The following is a 19,687-nucleotide window of genomic DNA, read 5'->3' on the forward strand; positions in this document are numbered from 1 at the left end:
CATGACCTTAAAATCCTCGCACGGGCGCAACGCTTTAAAACTCTACAAGAGGCAATAACCGGCGCCGGCGAAGACGAAAAACTCCTCGAGACCCCTAGGGCCGCGGATAAGCAAACGCACGAATCAAAGTATTCGCAGCATCCGCATGCAACGCGGATTCAATGTCACAAATGCGGAAAAAACGGACACTACGGACGCGACTGCCGCAGTAGCTTCAAGTTCGCGCTCCCAAAACCGGAGAAACGATCGCAAGTAAACGCGATCATTAAGTACTGTAATTATTGCAAGAAATCCGGGCACAACCGCAACGAATGTTGGAAATTAAACGAACGACCAAAAAATAGCGGATACAAAAAACAAGACGAAGACCTAAAATCACACTCCAAATATACTCGCGAGCAACGCGAATCGCTTCGTCAACGAAAACAGAGCACCGACTCTAATAGCGGCAGCGAAGACGAAAGCAAAGACAAGAAAAACCCGCCAAAAAGGGCGCTAGAATACCGCGTCGCACACATAAAAGGCGAACCAGGATTACCTACAGTAACACTACCCATACGCGAAGCAAAACAAGGGAGGGTAAAAATGATGTGCGACTCAGGAGCAACCACTTCATTAATAAAATTAAAGGAATTAAAAGATGATACTTTAATCCATGAAGACGATATTTCACTCACCGGAATAACGGGACACAAGGTACACACCATAGGAAAGATAAACGCTACAATCAAGATAGGTGACCATAAAATAAAACACGCGTTCTACGTGGTAAAAGACGATATGCCCATCGAAAACGACGGAATCTTAGGATTCGACTTCTTACAAAAACATTCCACCGTCTGCGATTTCGAGAAAGCACAGTTAAGGCTAGGGAAAGGTATCTTAAACCTACACTCCACTAGCAAGATTATCTTAAAACCTCGCTGCGAAACCATAATTAGAGCCACGACAAATATAAACAAAATAGGCATAGTTCAAGCAGCAGAAACCGCCCCCGGTATATACATCGGAAATGCGCTAGTAGAACCGATCGACTTCACTTGCCCGATCAGTATGATAAACACGACAGACGAGGAGGTCGAAATAGAAACACCAACAGTGACCATCGAAGAAATCGAACGAGACACTACAACCGGGATAAACGCAATAATTAGCGACAAATTAACCAAGCTAGAGGAACCACGGAAGAACCGCGTTTGCAAATTATTACGAACCGACCATCTAAACAATGAAGAACACAGGGCACTTTTAAATATCTGTGAAGAATACCAAGACATATTTCATGTAGAAGGGGAACCCTTAACGTGCACCACCACAATAGAGCACGAAATAAATACGCGTTGTAATACTTCACCCGTAAATATAAGACCATATCGCTTACCCGAAAAACATAAAACCGAAGTAAGCCAACAAATAACCGAGATGCTAAAAGCAAAAATAATAAGGACGAGTATGAGTCAGTGGAATGCACCCTTACTAGTTGTGCCTAAGAAGATGGACGCATCCGGACAACCTAAACTTCGAGTAGTAATAGACTTCCGAAGACTGAACGATCTAACCATAGGCGATTCATATCCTCTCCCGAATATTACTGACATATTAGATCAGTTAGGCAACGCCAAATATTTTACCACGCTGGATTTGGCCTCAGGATATCACCAAATTCCAATGGCCGAAAAAGACAAAAATAAAACCGCATTTTCAACACCCCACGGACACTACGAATTTAATCGAATGCCGTTCGGACTAAGAAATGCGCCAGCAACTTTCCAGCGGTTGATGAACTCCATACTCAGCGGAATGCAAGGGCTCAAATGCTTAGTTTATTTAGATGACATCGTCATATACGGAGCCAGCCTAGAAGAACATAATAAACGACTCAAGGAAGTACTGCAACGACTCCGAAAGAATAACTTAAAACTCCAACCCAATAAATGTGAGTTCCTACGAAAGGAAGTTATATATCTAGGCCACATAATAACAGAAAATGGAATATCGCCAGATCCCTCGAAATTAACGGCAATAAAAGAATTCCCAAGGCCCGAAAAAGTAAAGGACATACAGTCATTCATAGGCCTTGCCGGATATTACCGAAAATTTATAGAGGACTTCTCCAAAATCGCCAAGCCATTAACAAAGCTGACAAGAAAGTCAGAAAAATTCGAGTGGACCACAGACCAACAAAACGCCTTTGAAACATTAAAAGAAAAACTGATGACTGCGCCAGTGTTGCAATATCCCGACTTCGCACAAGAATTTATAGTGACTACCGATGCTTCCAATTACGCTATCGGAGCAGTGCTATCGCAAGGTAAAATAGGTAATGATCGCCCCATTGCTTACGCAAGCAGAATTTTGTCACGAGCAGAAAAAAATTATAACACAACTGAAAAAGAGCTACTCGCAATAATATGGGCCGCCAAACATTTTAGACCATACATATACGGCACGAAATTCAAAATCGTGACCGATCATAAACCACTAATATGGCTATTCAATGTCAACGACCCCGGATCGAGACTGATTCGATGGAGGCTCAAGTTAGAAGAATACGATTACGAAATAATACACAAGGCGGGTCGAGCGAACGCAAACGCTGACGCATTAAGCCGTAATGTAATCCGAGATACAAGCGAATCGGAAAAGGAGCAAAAAATACATGCAATAGAAGTAAACAACACAAGCACTGAAAATACTGAAAATTATACGGAAGAAGAAAGGAAACAAATATTACATGAATATCACGACGCCCCCATAGGAGGACATCAAGGTGTCGAGCGAACTTTAAAAAGAATTCGCCTAAAACACGATTGGCACGGAATAACAAAAGACGTCGAGAAATATATAGCTAAATGCGAATCGTGTCAAAAAAACAAATTGTCACGAAAAACTAAAATGCCTTTAATAATAACAGATACACCCACTGCACCATTCGAGAAATGTGCATTAGATATAGTCGGACCACTAACAGTAACCACGAAGGGAAACAAATATTTGCTAACATTCCAAGATAGTTTAACAAAATATAGCGAAGCAGTACCAATCCCAAACCAAGAAGCGAACACGGTCAGCAAGGAATTTATTACAAAAATCGTTCTCAAACACGGGACGCCAGAAAAAATCCTTACGGATCAAGGAACAAATTTCCTCAGTGAAATATTCAAAAATACATGCAAGCTGTTAAAAATAAACAAAATACAGACAACTGCATATCACCCTGAAAGCAACGGCGCACTAGAACGATCACATCGCACGCTGGCAGAATATTTACGACATTACATTAACGAAGACCAAACCGATTGGGATGAATGGATACCGTTCGCAATTTTTTCTTATAACACCACACCACACACAGCAACAGGATACACGCCCTTCGAACTAATATATGGACGACAAGCAGAATTACCGACTGCACTAACGAAACCCCCAAGGCTAACATATAATTACGACGATTACGCACAAGAGATGCGAGAAAGAATACGAGCTACCAATCAACAGGCAAGGGAACATCTAAAGGATAAGAAAATTAAAGCCAAACAACAATACGATAAAGAAACAAAAATAACAAAATTTAGAGTAGGCGACAAGGTACTGGTCTACGACGAGACGTTACGACGAGGACGATCAAAGAAACTCGAATCATTATGGACCGGACCATACGTCATACTCGAAAGGAACTCAGACGTAAATTATACAATAAAAAAAGGAAGAAAGACTATACGTATACACGCAAATAAACTCAAACAATTTATAGAAGCATAAACGAACTGTATTATTACAGGATGCTTACTTGCTGGAACAGCAAGGTACTCGCAAGGCCCCACGACGACAAGGATCGCCCATATAAAATACACGAATTTATTCACAACCCAGGCCTACATTTTGAAAAAATCGGAAAATTATATTATACCGAAGGAACATGGAAACTTGTAATTAAATTAAACTTAGAAGAACTAATGCAAAGGTACGAACAAATAGAAGAATACGTACAACAGCACCAACTGAAATGCGACACACTGAAGTTCCACGTTCAGTATCAAAAGGACGCATGTACTAGCTTCGAGACCATCACAAATAAAGAAGCTAAATATCTGAAGAACCTCATGACACAAATCCAAACGGTTTACAGACCGCCGACTAACAAACGTCGAGGATTAATAAACGGAATAGGAACAATAGCGAAAACATTATTTGGAACGATGGACGCAGAAGATGAGGAACATATCAACCAACAACTCGAGCTACTAAACGACAACCAACAAACGATGCAGCATGCAATAAAAACCCAATTAAAGGTAATAAACGCAACAATAGCACACATAGAAACGTTAGAAAATATAGTTCAACGAAACGAAAATCTATTACGCAAACAAGTACAGGCATTTTTCGAACGCGAAGACATTTCTGAACATTTTGCGATAACCACTGCGGTCATTACAGAACTAATACGCGACGCAGAAAATGTACTAGATTACCTGACACACATACAAAAAGAAACAATACAACTAAAATTAATGCCGGTAGATATAATAACCGCGCATTTAAAGGAAGCGGTACACCAAATACCGCAAGGTTCATATTTCCCGTTCTCAATACATGCCGAGAATTGGTTACAAATAGAAAAATACATGACAGTAAGCGCATATTGCGATAAAACAAAAATTTTCACCATCCTTCATTTTCCGCTAATAACAAAACCTACGTACGATATCATAAGAGTAGTAGCGCTCCCTATTCCGGACCATAACGCGATAATGTCAAGCACAGAAATAACAAACGAACTACTCGCGTTAAATAAGGAAACGCTAACATACGTACTAATAACAGAAAACGTGTTAGAAAAGTGTAAAAGGAACAACTACGATTATATATGTCTAAAGACACATCCAATATACCGTATAAACGCGAACGCCCCGTGCGAAATACAAATGTACGAACAGCGACAACAGTATCATAATAATTGTAAAATAAAGCGAACTATTGAAAGAAAAGCAGTCTGGATCGCATTACACCAGCCAGGCACTTGGTTATATTCAACCACCACTGACCTGCAAGTAATTATACAATGCAACGGACAACATGAGTACAGAGAAACAATAAGAAATACGGGACAAATAACACTACAAGGAAAATGCAAATTGACAACCACAGAAATGACGATACAAACAAGAAACACAGTTTTCGAAACAGAAACGGAAACGTACCTACCAGAATTAAACATAACACTATTACGCGATCTCAAAACTAACAACAATATAACGTTAACAGACGTCACAGAACACGAAACTGAATTAACAGAATTAAGAGCCAAATTACACACGATAAATAATAACTTGGAAAACAATGAGCAAAGGTTTTTTACCAAAAAATACTTTCTATACCCAATGGCAACCAACGGAATAATCCTTACCGTAGTAATAGCAATAATAATTTATATAACAAAAAAAACCAGGAAAACCGTATACAAACCTACAACAATACCAAGACCAAAACCAATATTAAAACGTAGTCTAAGCACGCGATATTAGAAGTAAGAACAAAAATTGTAAAGCATTGTAAATATCGCTATAGAACTAAGAAAACTACGTGCCTCGTTTTCTTTTCTAACGGGGGAGGGATGTTATAGCCCTAAAAGCTATAACTATAATTGTTAAAATCACTTAATATAATTATTATTATTTTGTATATATTACACAAAAATAAGTAAGACGCATGCTTGCAAAAGCGCTGAGGCAATAAGAATTTCGACAAGCATACGAAATCCGAAAAACGAGACTAACGCTGAGTAAGCACTGCGCTAATTAAGAAATTACCAAAATCGCAAGCAAAGCGTTCCATTAACCTCCTTCGCTTGCGACTAGTAACCCAATTATTAGATATAAAAAGGACCCTAAGACAACTCTCGAGGTCCCAGTCAAGCTGTAGTAAAGCGCAAGTACGTTAATACCAAACCACGACACGATTGTGAACAAGTGATCTACGCAACAACTGTGTAAGCATACTTTAATTTGCGTCATCCCAAGACGCTCATATACTTTGTACAACTGACTATTTATATTAAATATATTGTGAGACCACAAACGGGAGTGAAATTCCCCCTGACGTTCCCGAGCTTCCTAGTTCTAATTCGGTAACGATCCCTTATCTATCCTGTGCCTCACAAGGGCATAACAATTGGGAAAAGAGCACACCATCTTGAATTGGCGTATCAATATTTATTGTCAATACCTCCAACAAGTGTGGAACCTGAACGAGCGTTTTCAGCAGCTGGATGTATTGCAAGCAAGATCAGAAGTCGACTTGGGGATGCCACTTTAGATGCATTGCTATTTTTAAGATTATATTTTCAAAACCAAAAAACGGAATGAGATCTCGATTTTTTATTTCAAAAGCTTCATTTTTATTTATAATTTTATTTTCAAGATCTGAGAGATCTGTTTAATGATTTTAATATAAATTATTTTTTTTTATTACTACTAAGATTGCATTTTCTAATCTAGTCTATATACATTAAGTATATAAATATCTCATTTCTTAAAAAAGTTATTTTTTAATAGAAGTTATATCTTTCATCTTAATTTAGTAAAAATTATATCTTTTATTTTAATTTGTATTTTAAAATTTACAAAAATTATTTTATTTGCGTTTCCATTTATAATTTTTAATTTCTACATAAAAAAGATAACATTAAGTTTTATTTGATTTAAGATTTTATTTTTGCAAGTTACCTTTTGTTTGATTTTAATTTTCGATTAAAAGATTCTTATTGATAGTTTTTTATGTGTTAGACATCTGATTAATAGTATAAATTTTATTATTTTGTTTCTAATTGCATTAATAAAGTAATGATTCTATAAATATTCTACTTTTTTATATATATACATAATCCCGGGATTGGTCCCGGGATCCCGGGATATAATACAGAATATCCCGAAATCCCGGGATTATAAATCGTCTTCGGGATTGGAAACTCTAACCACAGTAGAGGCACAGTATATACAGTAGCGCAACTCTCTGTCGGTACCTTTGATGTTTATGAAACATAAAATGGAACGCGCATGCGTGAAATCAGCCAGTATAACCAGTACTGCCATCTGAACTTTTATCTCATTCTCTCTTTATTTTCGCTCTCTTTTTAGCACATTACTACATGTAAAATAAATTAATTTTAATAAAAATTATGTATATAAGAGATCACACATTGTTAATAATATAATGTCTAATATATATAAGACAAATAAATATATTTAAAAAATATAAAATATTATATAACATAATTTAAATATTAAAATAAATAATAATTTATACTTGACATAACAGATAGCAAAAGAATCACATCAAATATTCATATATTTATATATTAATGTGTGCACACATATATATTTAACACAATTAAAAGCTTATATAAAATTAAAAGAAATATTTAAAAAATTTATATAACATATGATAATATATGCGTTTAATTAAAATCCATATATTAAAGCAAATAAATGAATAAAAAGAAACCAAGATATTTATTAAATATATTTATTAATAAATAATTCTATATTATATATATATTTTATAACAAATATTTTATAGGAAAATTATAAAGTGCGTAATTATAATTTATGTTTTATTTTATTTTAAGAAATTATAATGTACTATAATGTACAATAAATTATACATATGTACTTATATCGCAAATTATGCAAACTTATTTTTTCTCTTTCAAATCTCTCACCTAACCATACCTCAGCTACTCGATCCTTCAGTATGAATCAGAGAGAGAAAATTAAAAGAAAGAGTGAGAGAAAAGTTCAGATGGCGGTACTGAATATACTCGCTGATTTCGCGCATGCGTACTCCATTTTATATATCAAGAAACTGAGAGAGTTGCGCTACTGTATATACTGTGGTAGAGGGGTGCGGTTCTTTTAATTTATCTATATAAGATGTATACTCTGGAGAGAGGACGTTAGAATAATCGACACATAGTTAACAATAATTAACAAATATATTTGAAGACGATTACAATTGGTACTTATAAAATCGAGTATGTATTGCTACGGTGCCTTTTACAAGGACAAACGGATAATACAATACCTAAGAATCGGGCTAAAAAATATTATTGGACGGCGGTAATCAGGATTCGAGATAAACACGATACAAAAACAAAATTCTTTGTGGAATTCGGTAGGTACGCGGAACTACGATTATTCGATAGCGATATAACGAATTACACTCTAACCTTGACGGGAATATCGTCCCAACGGAAGACTACGGTAAATTATAATGCGGTAAAAACAAAGCGTAACAAACATGCTCGACAAACAATTCGATACTTATCCCGGCGAACTCGGAACTCGCTCGTTCCGTCGCAAAGATCAAGTAAACACAAATTTTGGTAAGAGTGCTACGAAAACACCGGATTAGCTAATGATAATTTCGTGACTATTGCGACTCTCGCGGAGTTGCGTTCGGTACGGTAACGTTAACTCGCCGAGAACGACATCACGCCAATTCCATTATTAATCCATGCGACTTTAATTAGATGAAGCCCACATTATTTCGCTTCTAACAACTATTTAAGCACGCGAGACACTGCGGTACAGTATACGATATACTACATTACATACGTTAAATACAATGATTGTCGGCGACAACTTCCCTGACAGGAACCTACTCGCGGTATCCGAAGTCAGCTGGTCTCGCCCGGAATCGGTAACTAATTTTTAGACATGGATATAATTCCAAGACACTCACTTTACGACACGACACCAGCTTAGTCCAGGCCTTATTTCTAGCGACTACCTGAGAGGCGGCGTACAATAATGGTGACAAAGTCTCTGCGTTGCCGGTTCCGGTTCTGGGCTTATCCGCTCGTTTCAATTGCTCGCCGAACAGTGAACAGTAACGAGAAAGCCTTCAGGTACATTGAGTCCCGCGTCGATCTCCCGCGCATCCTGTCGATATTCGGTCGCTGTGGGGGTTTGCTTTGATCCGCCCATCGATCTCCCATCGCCCCCGGTATTATAGCCGCGAATTTCGAAAACTTGTTTCCTCGATCGTCGGTATCGTCATGATAACGTACAGCTGATTTAGGGGTTGGACTTGGCAGGCTGGCCGGGCCGTACTCCAGTCCTGCCCGACGGGGCTTGTTGACGAACACGGGTCCTCCATTCATTCTGCAGCATGGTGTGGGTCCGGAGGTGTTCCTTTTAGTTCTCGGTATCTACAACAGTAGGTATCTTTAATCGGTTATTACACTGGCGGAAGTGACGGGAACTCGATACTTGACCTGGGTGAAGGGAGGTCCTTCTATCCCTGACCCCCTCGATACTTTCCCAATGCAGTCTCTTCTTCGGATTCCAAGAATCTTGTTTCACACTTCCACGATTACCCTCCGCTCAGGTTGTCGCAACGCGACTAAGTAAAAAAACTCGCATTCTACGGATCTCGCAATTACGAAATTACGCGGTACGCGAAAATATAATTTTATTTAAGGTCGCTCCCTCGCAGCCCCAGAACTACCCCCCCCCCCCACCGGTCGGGCCTTTGCCCTTGTGATTGCGCTCAAAAAGCGTCACAAACAATAATCTTCGACAAAATTCATCAACACAGGGAAATGGGGAGACTCCCGAGAGAACAGGGGCGACTCCGGGAAAAACAAATTCACGCCCCATACGGATAATTTCTGCGGAGACGGAATAAAATTCAGAAAGGTAAATATAGAGTTTTTGGTAGATAGCGGATCAAGACCAAACATTATTAAAACAAATTCTCTCACATCAGAAATCGTAGTGGATAGAAATGAAATTCTAAAACTGAGTAGAATCACGGCGCATCATGTAACCACCTCAGGGCTGGCACAGATAGATATCTTAGGATGTCCAGTCGATTTTCGTTTAGTTGAAGATGATTTTCCAATACCACAAAACGGTATTTTTGGTTCAGACTTTTTCAAACAATTTCAAGTAATTGTCAATTATCAATAAAATCGTTTAGAATAGAGAAATATTAAAATACCTTTTAAACCAAAAAAATATTTAGAAGAAACATTAATTATACATGCTAGAAGTATTTCCCAGATGTATATAAATATCGCTAATCCTGAATTTCAGGAAGGATATGTTCCGCAATTAAATGTGACAAAAGGAATTTATTTAGGAAACGCTTTAGTAACTGTTCGGAATGGAAAAGCATATTTACAAGTAATCAATACAAATGAAGAGCGTATCCCGTTTGGACGAGTAACGATTGGACACGCATTATTGGACGTTTTATTGGACACTGCTTGATTGGACACCGCTCGATTGGACACGGCAGGATTGGACACTGCACGATTGGACACTGCACGATTGGACACGGCACGATTGGACACGGCACGATTGGACACGGCACGATTGGACACGGCACGATTGGACACGGCACGATTGGACACGGCACGATTGGACACGGCACGATTGGACACGGCACGATTGGACACGGCACGATTGGACACCGCACGATTGGACACCGCACGATTGGACACCGTACGATTGGACACGTATGGATTTATTACACTAATTTTTACGGGGTGCCAGCACATGCGGCGTAACTTGCGTAAACGTAACTTGCGTATTCTAGTAAATTTTATGAAAGTTATGCTATTCTGAATTCCGGAATTCACATGGAGCGTATTTCGCTAAAATTGCACAAAATGCGTAACTAATCAACCAATGGCTGATTAGCATTTCTGTTGTACGCTTTAAAGAAATGCTAAACGAATTTGCGATTGGTTCTTAAAAGTTACGCGTCTCGAACAGTACGCGTCATGGGGAACCGATACTTTGGATACGAGTGTGTGTGAAGCGGAATATATGTAATATTTATAAAGTAGGGTTAAGTAAATACAAAACATAACCTTGAAGTTCTTGAAGCACAAAAGTAAAGTGGAGCCCAGCTAGTTGCCACAAGAAGTAAAAGAAGAAGAAGAAGAAGCACAAAAGTATAATGGATTCTAATCTAGTATTATTAATTATTTGGAAACGATTTCAAAAATGGAAAAAGATGAAGCAAACATTTAAACAACAAAAAGTTGGAAAACAACATACCTATATTAAAACAACAAAAAGTTGGAAAACAACATACCTATATTAAAACTATTTGCAATATGGAAACTGATGGTATGTAAGGAAGAACAAGCTTGTCGTAGAATGTGGGTGCGCTCGATATTCACTGAAAGACGAAGGATATTACAAGGTGTCAGTGACAATCTGGTCAGAGAAATGGAACTTGAAGATCACGAAATGTTCTACAATTATTGTAGAATGTCCACAGAGATATTTCATCAATTATTGGGCATTGTTGGATCATCTATTGAAAAACAGTTCGTTATTCGAGACCCAATCTCAGCCCGTACCCGGCTTTTAGTATGCCTGCGTTATTTAGCGTCGGGGGATAATATGGCTTCAATAGCTTATTCTTTTCGAATTGGAGTAAACACTGTCTCAAAAATTATTTCCGAAACATGCGAGGAATTGTGGAATACTCTGCACAAATCAGTTTTTCCTGAAATAAACGAAGAGAATTGGCTGAGAATCGCGAATGATTTTGATACAAAGTGGCATTTTCCGCACTGCATAGGTGCGATAGATGGGAAACATGTACAAATACAGGTAGTTGATGTTTAAATAATGTACTTAATATTTATATTTACTTTGAGAGATAAAAATAGTTATTTTCTATTTTAGGCACCTCCTCGCAGCGGTTCAACTTTTTACAATTACAAGGGGAATCATAGCATTAATTTATTAGCGATTTGTGATGCCAACTACTGCTTTACATTAGTTGACATTGGTGCGGAAGGCAGAGCGACGGTGGAATCTTCGCACATTCAAACTTCGGCCAGCGATTCGAAAAAAATCAAATAATTTTACCAAAATCGAGACCAATTGAAGTTTCCGGGTCCGCATTACCGTTTGTGCTAGTAGCAGATGAGGCATTCGCTTTGACTCCTTACATGATGCGACCATATCCACGAAGCGGACATCTAAATCGTCAAAAAAAGGTATTAAATATATAAAATATTAAAATATTAATATATACATATATAAAAATGTAAGCTTTTAAGATACTTCTATGTGTTTATGTATACTTATTATTTTTAAAGATATTCAACTATCGTCTTAGTCGAGCACGAAGAATGATTGAAAGTGCATTCGGCATTTTGGCAGCAAAATGGCAAATTTATCGTCGACCGATAATTACATCTGTCTCTACTGCAGTTAAAATTGTTCAAGCGACTGTATGCTTGCACAATTTTATAATACAAAATGAAAAAAAATTGCCACTTTCTTCAAGACGTTATACACATATCATCAATGAAGAAAGAGAGAACCGTGATAAACGATACATTGCAACCAATAAATAATGCTGGCAGAACTAATGCTCACTCCCGACTTGCCTCTAAAATCCGAGATGACTTTGCTTCATATTTTGAAAACATCGGAGCAGTACCCTGGCAGTGGGAAAAAGTTTTGCTCAACGATTTTTAATCGACAAATATTTAAATATAAACAGATATTATATAAACATATATTATTTTCTTTATTTACAAACGATTGTTCACGAGTATTTTTTTTATATAAAAACTGTTTAATAAAAAATAAATATATATGAACTATTATCTATTAATAAACTATTAACTATTACCTTATATAAACTATTACCTTATATGAACTACTACCTATATTATTGCAAATAAAAATAAAAACATTTCCAACTAAGCATTAACTAATTATTAGCACAAAGATTTTCCTTTTCGAAAAGTAATGTTAAAAATTGTATTTCAAGGCGAGCTCTTTCGCGGTATGGCAACCTTCGCATGCCTTCTCCTCATCATCTAAGTCCTTGACATCTTGGCAGATGTGTGGTGACTATGCTTGTCCTTCCATGTTTCTGATAGCGTCCCTAATAGTGGTGCGCCATCTGTCTCGGTTGATGGTGGCCCTCACTGCCTCCTCCATGTTGGTATTAAGGAGCTGTTTAACTGTATCGGTCCATCGGGTTGGTGAGCGACCTCGTCGTCGCTTCCCTTCCGGCTTCCCTTGGATTATCAGGTGTTCGATAGTATTGCTGCGATTTATGTGTCCGAAGAACTTGAGGATGCGGCTGTACACGTAGCTGGACAGTCTTTGGGGCGGATTTATTTCTGCCAGTATAGACACGTTTGTCCTCCTCGCTGTCCAAGGGATTCGCAGCATCCTTCGCCAGCACCACATCTCAAACGCATCCACATGTCGTCGGTCGGCTGCTCGTAGCGTCCATGTTTCGGAGGCGTAATGGAATACCGAGAACACCAATGTTCTGACCAAGTTGATTTTGGTTTGGCGTGTGATGTTGGGGCTTTTCCATACCTTGGTCAGTTGGGACATTGCCACTCTTCCCAGCTGGATACGCCTGCGAATCTCCTCCCCGCAGTCTCCCCGGTTATTTATTAGTGCGCCCAGATATACAAATTTATCGACTACTTCGAAACGACCAATGCGTGACGTGCCAGGGATGTTATCATGTTCCCGGTCGACTGTCATGATTTTTGTCTTGGTGTTATTTATGTGAAGTCCATAATCCAAACTGGTGTTATTAAGCCTATCCAGGAGTGCAAGGAGCTCCTCTTTGCTCCTCGCGACCAGCAGCGTGTCGTCCGCATATCTAAGATTCGAGATCTTTTCACCGCCTATGGTCACGCCACCATTCCAGTCCTCCAACACCTGCCTCATTATATATTCACTGTAGATGTTGTACAGAAGTGGTGAGAGTATGCAGCCTTGTCTGACCCCTTTTCTGATTACACTCTTTCCAGAGGTGGTACTCTCGAGTCTTACGACAGCTGTGCTATTTTCGTATAGATTTTTAATTAAATATATGAGGTGCAGCGGAAAGCCCATTTCCCTAAGAATGGGCCACAGTAGGTGCCATTTGACGTTATCGAACGCCTTTTCATAATCCACAAAACACAAGAACATGGGTATATAGTACTCTCTAGCTTTTTCGATCAGCTGTCGCAGATTCAGGATCTGCTCTCTTGTACCTCGGCCACTGACAAAGCCAGCCTGCTCTGGGGCTATCTGTCGGTTGGCAAACGGCTGCAGTCGGCTATGTATAATGTGTAGTAGGATTTTGCTGGCATGCGTGATGAGTGCTATTAGTCGATAATTCTCGCACTTGCAGGTTGGGTCCTTCTTATGAAGTGGAACTATTATGGTGGTGGTCCACTCTTTGGGCCATACTGTGGTGGTCCACACTCTCTGACAGATGCGATGAAGAATTCTTGTTCCGGTAGATCCCATTACCTTGAGTACCTCTGCTGTTATATAGTCTATACCAGCAGACTTGTTATTGGCCAGTCTTCCAACAGCTCTTTCCACCTCCTCTATCAAGATGTGTGGCTCCTGTTCATATTCTTCCCGCCCACTGGCCACCACCAGCTCATCCTCCGCATACAATCTCTCACAATATCTTCTCCACGTCTCTATTATGCTGTCGATTTCCGTGACCGGGACGCCATTCTCGTCAGAGATAGTCCATGTGCGGGGTTTGAATTTCCGCGTGATCTGTTTGATTTTGTGGAACATGTCTTTCGATTGAAATCGGTTTGCATGAAGTTGGATGTCCGCACAGATATCGTTTAGGAAGTTATTTTTATCCCTTCGACAGTTTGTTTGGATGGACGACGATAGCCTGCGGTATTCGTCTACCGCTTCGGTGTTATTTAAGCCGGTTGCTAGCAATTTTCTTCTTTCCTCTATTATCTTGAAGGTATTGGCCGAAATCCAGTCACGGTTTTTTGCTCGATCTTTTGGTTGTTGTTCAATTAAAGATGTCTCGATGACGCCCTTGAGTCGGTTCCACAAATCATCTGGGTCGGTCAATTCCTCCATGTCGGTCGATGCTATTTCGTGATTAAGTCTGCTAAGGAAAGCTCTTTGGTCAGTAACTGGCGGTAGTTTGGCCTTTACTGCGGCTCCTTTACACCTTTTCATTCTTACTCTAAGTTTGAAAGCCAGTAGCTTGTGGTCCGAGCCACAATCAGCCCCGCGAAGTGTCTTTGCTGAGAGTATGGCCGATCTCCATCGATTGTTGATCAAAATATAATCAATTTGGTTTTTGGTACGGTTATCTGGTGACGTCCAGGTGTATTGTTTTCTTATATGTTGTTTGAAGACTGTATTGGCAATTGTAAAGTTATTATCAATGCAGAACTGGATAAGCCTGTCACCTCTTTCGTTTCGAGACAATTCCTTGCCTTCTCCTAATCTTGTTAAAAATCCATCTAGCGGATCAATAGTTTGCACTGTTGGCTCTTTCAATGCTTCCATTAAAGCTGTTTGTAAAGCATCACTTTTTGGCTCTAAAAACATATAATATATTTTTAATACACTAACCATGTTATATGCTTACGTGAACATGCAATACAAACATACTTCTAGCAAAAACATTTAACAAATTTATTAATCTACTGCAAATAAAAGAGGCTCATCGGTTTTTAAACTTCTCTACTCATAGCAGACAGATTAACAAATTCGAAACACGCACGGTGTAATAATCTTTGAGAAAGTAAACTCGTTATATTACATATTTTTTAACAGGGCTACTTTCGCGATAAAATCAAAATAATCCAGACTAAAATGATCTTACGTTGTGATTGGCCAAATCTAAAATTTCATGGAGTAAAATTCAATAAAATTTCAGATTTGACCAATCACAGTCGCGAAAGCAACCCAGATTACATTGCAATGACTTACTTTTGGTTACGGAAGATTTCCCAGGTACATCTAAATTAGCAGTCTGCAATGGTCCTGTAAACAACGTAGTAATATTATTGTAGCAATACATATTTCAATATGTGTAAAGTTATTATGGTCAAAGAAAACGGAAAAAAGCATATTAATAAACTACCAACTTTTTGAATTTGTGGCCGGTATTTGCGAAGTTACATTAAGAGCTCGTGGCAGCGTTTGTGGAAGGACATTGTCAGGTGTCGAGATCTGCAGAGGAACGTATTAATAGTAATCGACGTCTGCGAAGAAATATCGGAGGATCCCGGAGATAAAGCAATAGCATCATCCTCATATTGCTCGAACGTTTCACATACTTCGCTTTCAGCAACGTCGTCTGGCAATGAACTCACAGTGCTAAAATAAATATATTTATTTATACATATACAGCATTCTATGGCCGATATTCATATTTTGTTCTTATATTTAAAATCATCTTGAATACAGTCTTAAAATGTTGCAATCCAATTACAGTGTTGCATTAGTATCTCAACACATTATTTAAGACAACACATAAATAAGAATAAACAAACAGAAAACTGAATTCCAGCCTGTATGAGTATGTACAACATATGAAACAAGCTGTCTTCAATCTATTACTTTTGACAAATTGACAAAAAAATATTAACAGTACAATTTTGTATATTGAAGAGAAAAAATTTACTGCCGTGTTTCTAAAAAATCGTTTAAGAATGTCATCATAAAATCTGAACTTTGGTTTTTTTACACCAGCAGCTTTGGCTGCCGATCCGCTAGGAATAACTCTTAAACGGGGGATGGGGAGGGGTAAAGGTAGGAGGAAGAAAAATATACACCTTGGCATATGCAGACGATATAGCAGTTTTGGCGGAAGATGAGGAGGGGATGAAGGGGGTAATAGGAAAATTGGAAAAATACTTAAAGGAAAAGGGATTGGAATTAAATATAGGGAAAACAAAAATTATGAGATGTAGGAAGGGGGGAGGAAGGTGGAAAAAGGTTAAATGGAGATGGAGGGGAAGGGAAATAGAGGAAGTAAGAGAATTTAAGTATTTAGGGTACGTATTAAAATATAATGGGAGACAGGAAGCACAAATTAAAGAAAGAGTAAAAAGAGGAGCTGCTTTGTTAGGACAAGTGTGGGGAATTGGAAAGAGAAGATTTGGAAGGGATTGGGGAAGAAGAATATGGCTGTTTGATAAATTGATATGAGCGGTAATTAATTATGGAGTAGAGATATGGGGATGGAAGGAAAGGGAGGGGATAGAAAGAATCCATGAAAGGTATCTGAGATGGGTGCTAGGAGTAGGAAGACATATACCAGGCTATATGGTGAGAGAGGAATTACAAAGGGAAAGGTTGAAAGGGAGAGCAGGTCTGAGGGCATGGGGATATGAAAAGAGGTTAGAGGAAGGAAGAGGAGGAGAATTGGCAAGGGCATGCTGGGAGGAGATGAAGAAAAGAGCGAGAAAAGGAAAGGCAATATCAGGATGAGAAGAAGAGATAAGGGAATTTTTTGAAAGGAGGGGGTGGAAACTGGAAGAGGTAGAAGAGTTAAGGGAAGTAGGACAGTTGAGGGGAGAGGATATAAGGGAAAAAGAAAAGAAGATACAGAGAGAGGATAGATGGGAAAGAATAGGAGAATCGAGGTCAAATGAATGGTATAAGATGATTAAAACAGAAGGAATACCGAGCTATTTTTAAAAAAATGGGGAGAAACTAGGTGGCAGAGGATAGCCAGATTTAGATTGGGAGAAGAAATGAGAGGAGGGAGATTCTGGGAGGAAGAAGAGAGAAGGAAGTGTAGGATATGTGGATGGGCTATGGAAACGTGGCAGCACGTATGGGAAGAATGTATGGTAAAGGAAATAAGGAAACCATGGGGGGAGAGGGTCAGAGAGATATTAGGAGAAGAAGGAGAGGGAGAGGAATGGTTAAAAGAACTGGAAAGGGTAAGAGAGAATGAAGGAGTGGTTGAGTGAGGGATGAATGAAGGAACGGATGGAAAAATGAAATATGTAAACGGAAACGGAAGTCCGATTAGGGTTTAGGGATTAGCTTAGGGCGGAGATGTGTGTGTATGCGTATAGTTAGGAGGCGTGTTGTAAAAGATTTACTTTGTTGCGTGGCGAGTAAGCGATGTAATGCGAAGAAATAAGAAGCGAGCGTTTAGTTATAGATTATTTATAATTTTTTGTATTTTTGTATATTTTTTAATTTTATTTTTTACTGTTATTTTCTTTGTATGATTATTAGTATTATCATTTTATTTTTATGTTTATTTCTTTTGTAATTTCCACGCGGGGAAAAGAATTTGTACTGATAACGGAGATAACTCCCTTATGTAATCTCTTTGGAGACACAATAAATATATCTATCTATCTATCTATAACTCTTAAACTTTTTGCGAGTTTTTGTATAGTTATCACGTAAATATTTCCAACGCGCTTTAGCTTCCTCTGGACTGAGAACCCCTAACAAATTAATTTCATAATTGATTTATAATGTATAAAATAGCTACGTATATTTACAAATTATATATTTACAAACGTAGATATGTAGTACCCCCTAGATTGTTTGAAACTTCTGCCCACAACGCATTTTTACGTAAATTACTTCTTTCAGAAGCAGGTATCCTATAATCATAAAGCCCTTTCCTATCCTTCACCGCTCCAATTAAAAGTTCATCTATAGTATCTTTAGATGCAGGACTTTCCGCAGTCTTTGTATTGTCTTGAATTATAAAACAAATAAATGCATTTAATTATTTTGATACAAAAAAGGATACAATAAAACATGCGTAAAGAATAGAAGAAAAAAGTTTCTAAAAATACATACATATTGTCACAACATAATTTTCGTCAACATTAATGCGATCTTCACCCTCTACATAATGTTCAAAGCATTCATGCTCAAGAAAATTTGTGGTAAAATTGAAGAGCCACCCACAATACCCACATTTGTGCTAAAAAAGTCCAAGCATGCAATGCAATGCAATGAAAAATGTATTCAGAAATAAAAAGGTCAAAGGAAGAACATGTTCGTGTTGCTTAAATAAATATGCATTAAAGAAAGAGAAAGCGAATATTCTAAATACAAAAAGCAATACAGATAAACCTATTGATAACCTAAAATTTTTTTTCCACATACCATGAGCAGTACAGTTATATGATAGAACGCTATTATATAAAATATATTTATAGCTATTATATAAAAAAATTCGACATAAAATATTTGTTAACTTACTCTGATTTGACTCTTATTCATTTTTATTTTCTTTCTTATTAATATACCAATACACATACATTAGCGTTTCTTCCGCTAGAAATTGGATTCGGCGTAAAGATAATAGCGTAAAGATCGTAAAATAACTAGGCGGAAACTGATACTCAAATTAAAGGATGTAATTGGTCGGCGCAAGTTACCGCAAGTTATGCTTACGCAAGTTATGCCGCATGTGCTGGCACCCTAATGCGAATAATCGTCCGATGTTTTCAGTGCAAAACAAGGTCTATATTTACAAAATTCCACATGGGTTTGCAACTTTTCACGCAAAGCGACGTCCACCCCCATCACCCGGTGCTTTCAGTGCGAATCGAGGTCTATCTTTGCAAAATTCCACATGGGTTTGCAACTTTTTATGCATGGCTAAAATTTTATTTAGGTGGATTTCGTTTTACTTACTTTTTAGATACAATCAAGTAACGATTTATATTTTAATTGTTAGACCATATTATACGTAAAAATTAGTGTAATAAATTTAAACGTGTCCAATCGTGCGGTGTCCAATCGTGCGGTGTCCAATCGTGCAATATACGTGTCCAATCGTGCAGTGTCCAATCGTGCAGTGTCCAATCGAGCGGTGTCCCATCGAGCAGTGCCCAATAAAACGTGTCCAATAAAGCGTG

General features: G+C 38.1%; 1 pseudogene; it reads right to left on the reverse strand.

The window, feature by feature from the left end:
• Positions 1-12,756: 12,756 nt before the first annotated feature.
• On the reverse strand, positions 12,757-19,082 carry LOC145932810 (uncharacterized; annotated as a pseudogene).
• Positions 19,083-19,687: the final 605 nt, after the last annotated feature.

The sequence above is a fragment of the Prenolepis imparis genome, unplaced genomic scaffold, assembly GCF_030444845.1.
Source record: "Prenolepis imparis isolate NDT839.2.m4 unplaced genomic scaffold, iyPreImpa1.0 SCAF_2, whole genome shotgun sequence".
NCBI lineage: Eukaryota > Metazoa > Arthropoda > Insecta > Hymenoptera > Formicidae > Prenolepis > Prenolepis imparis.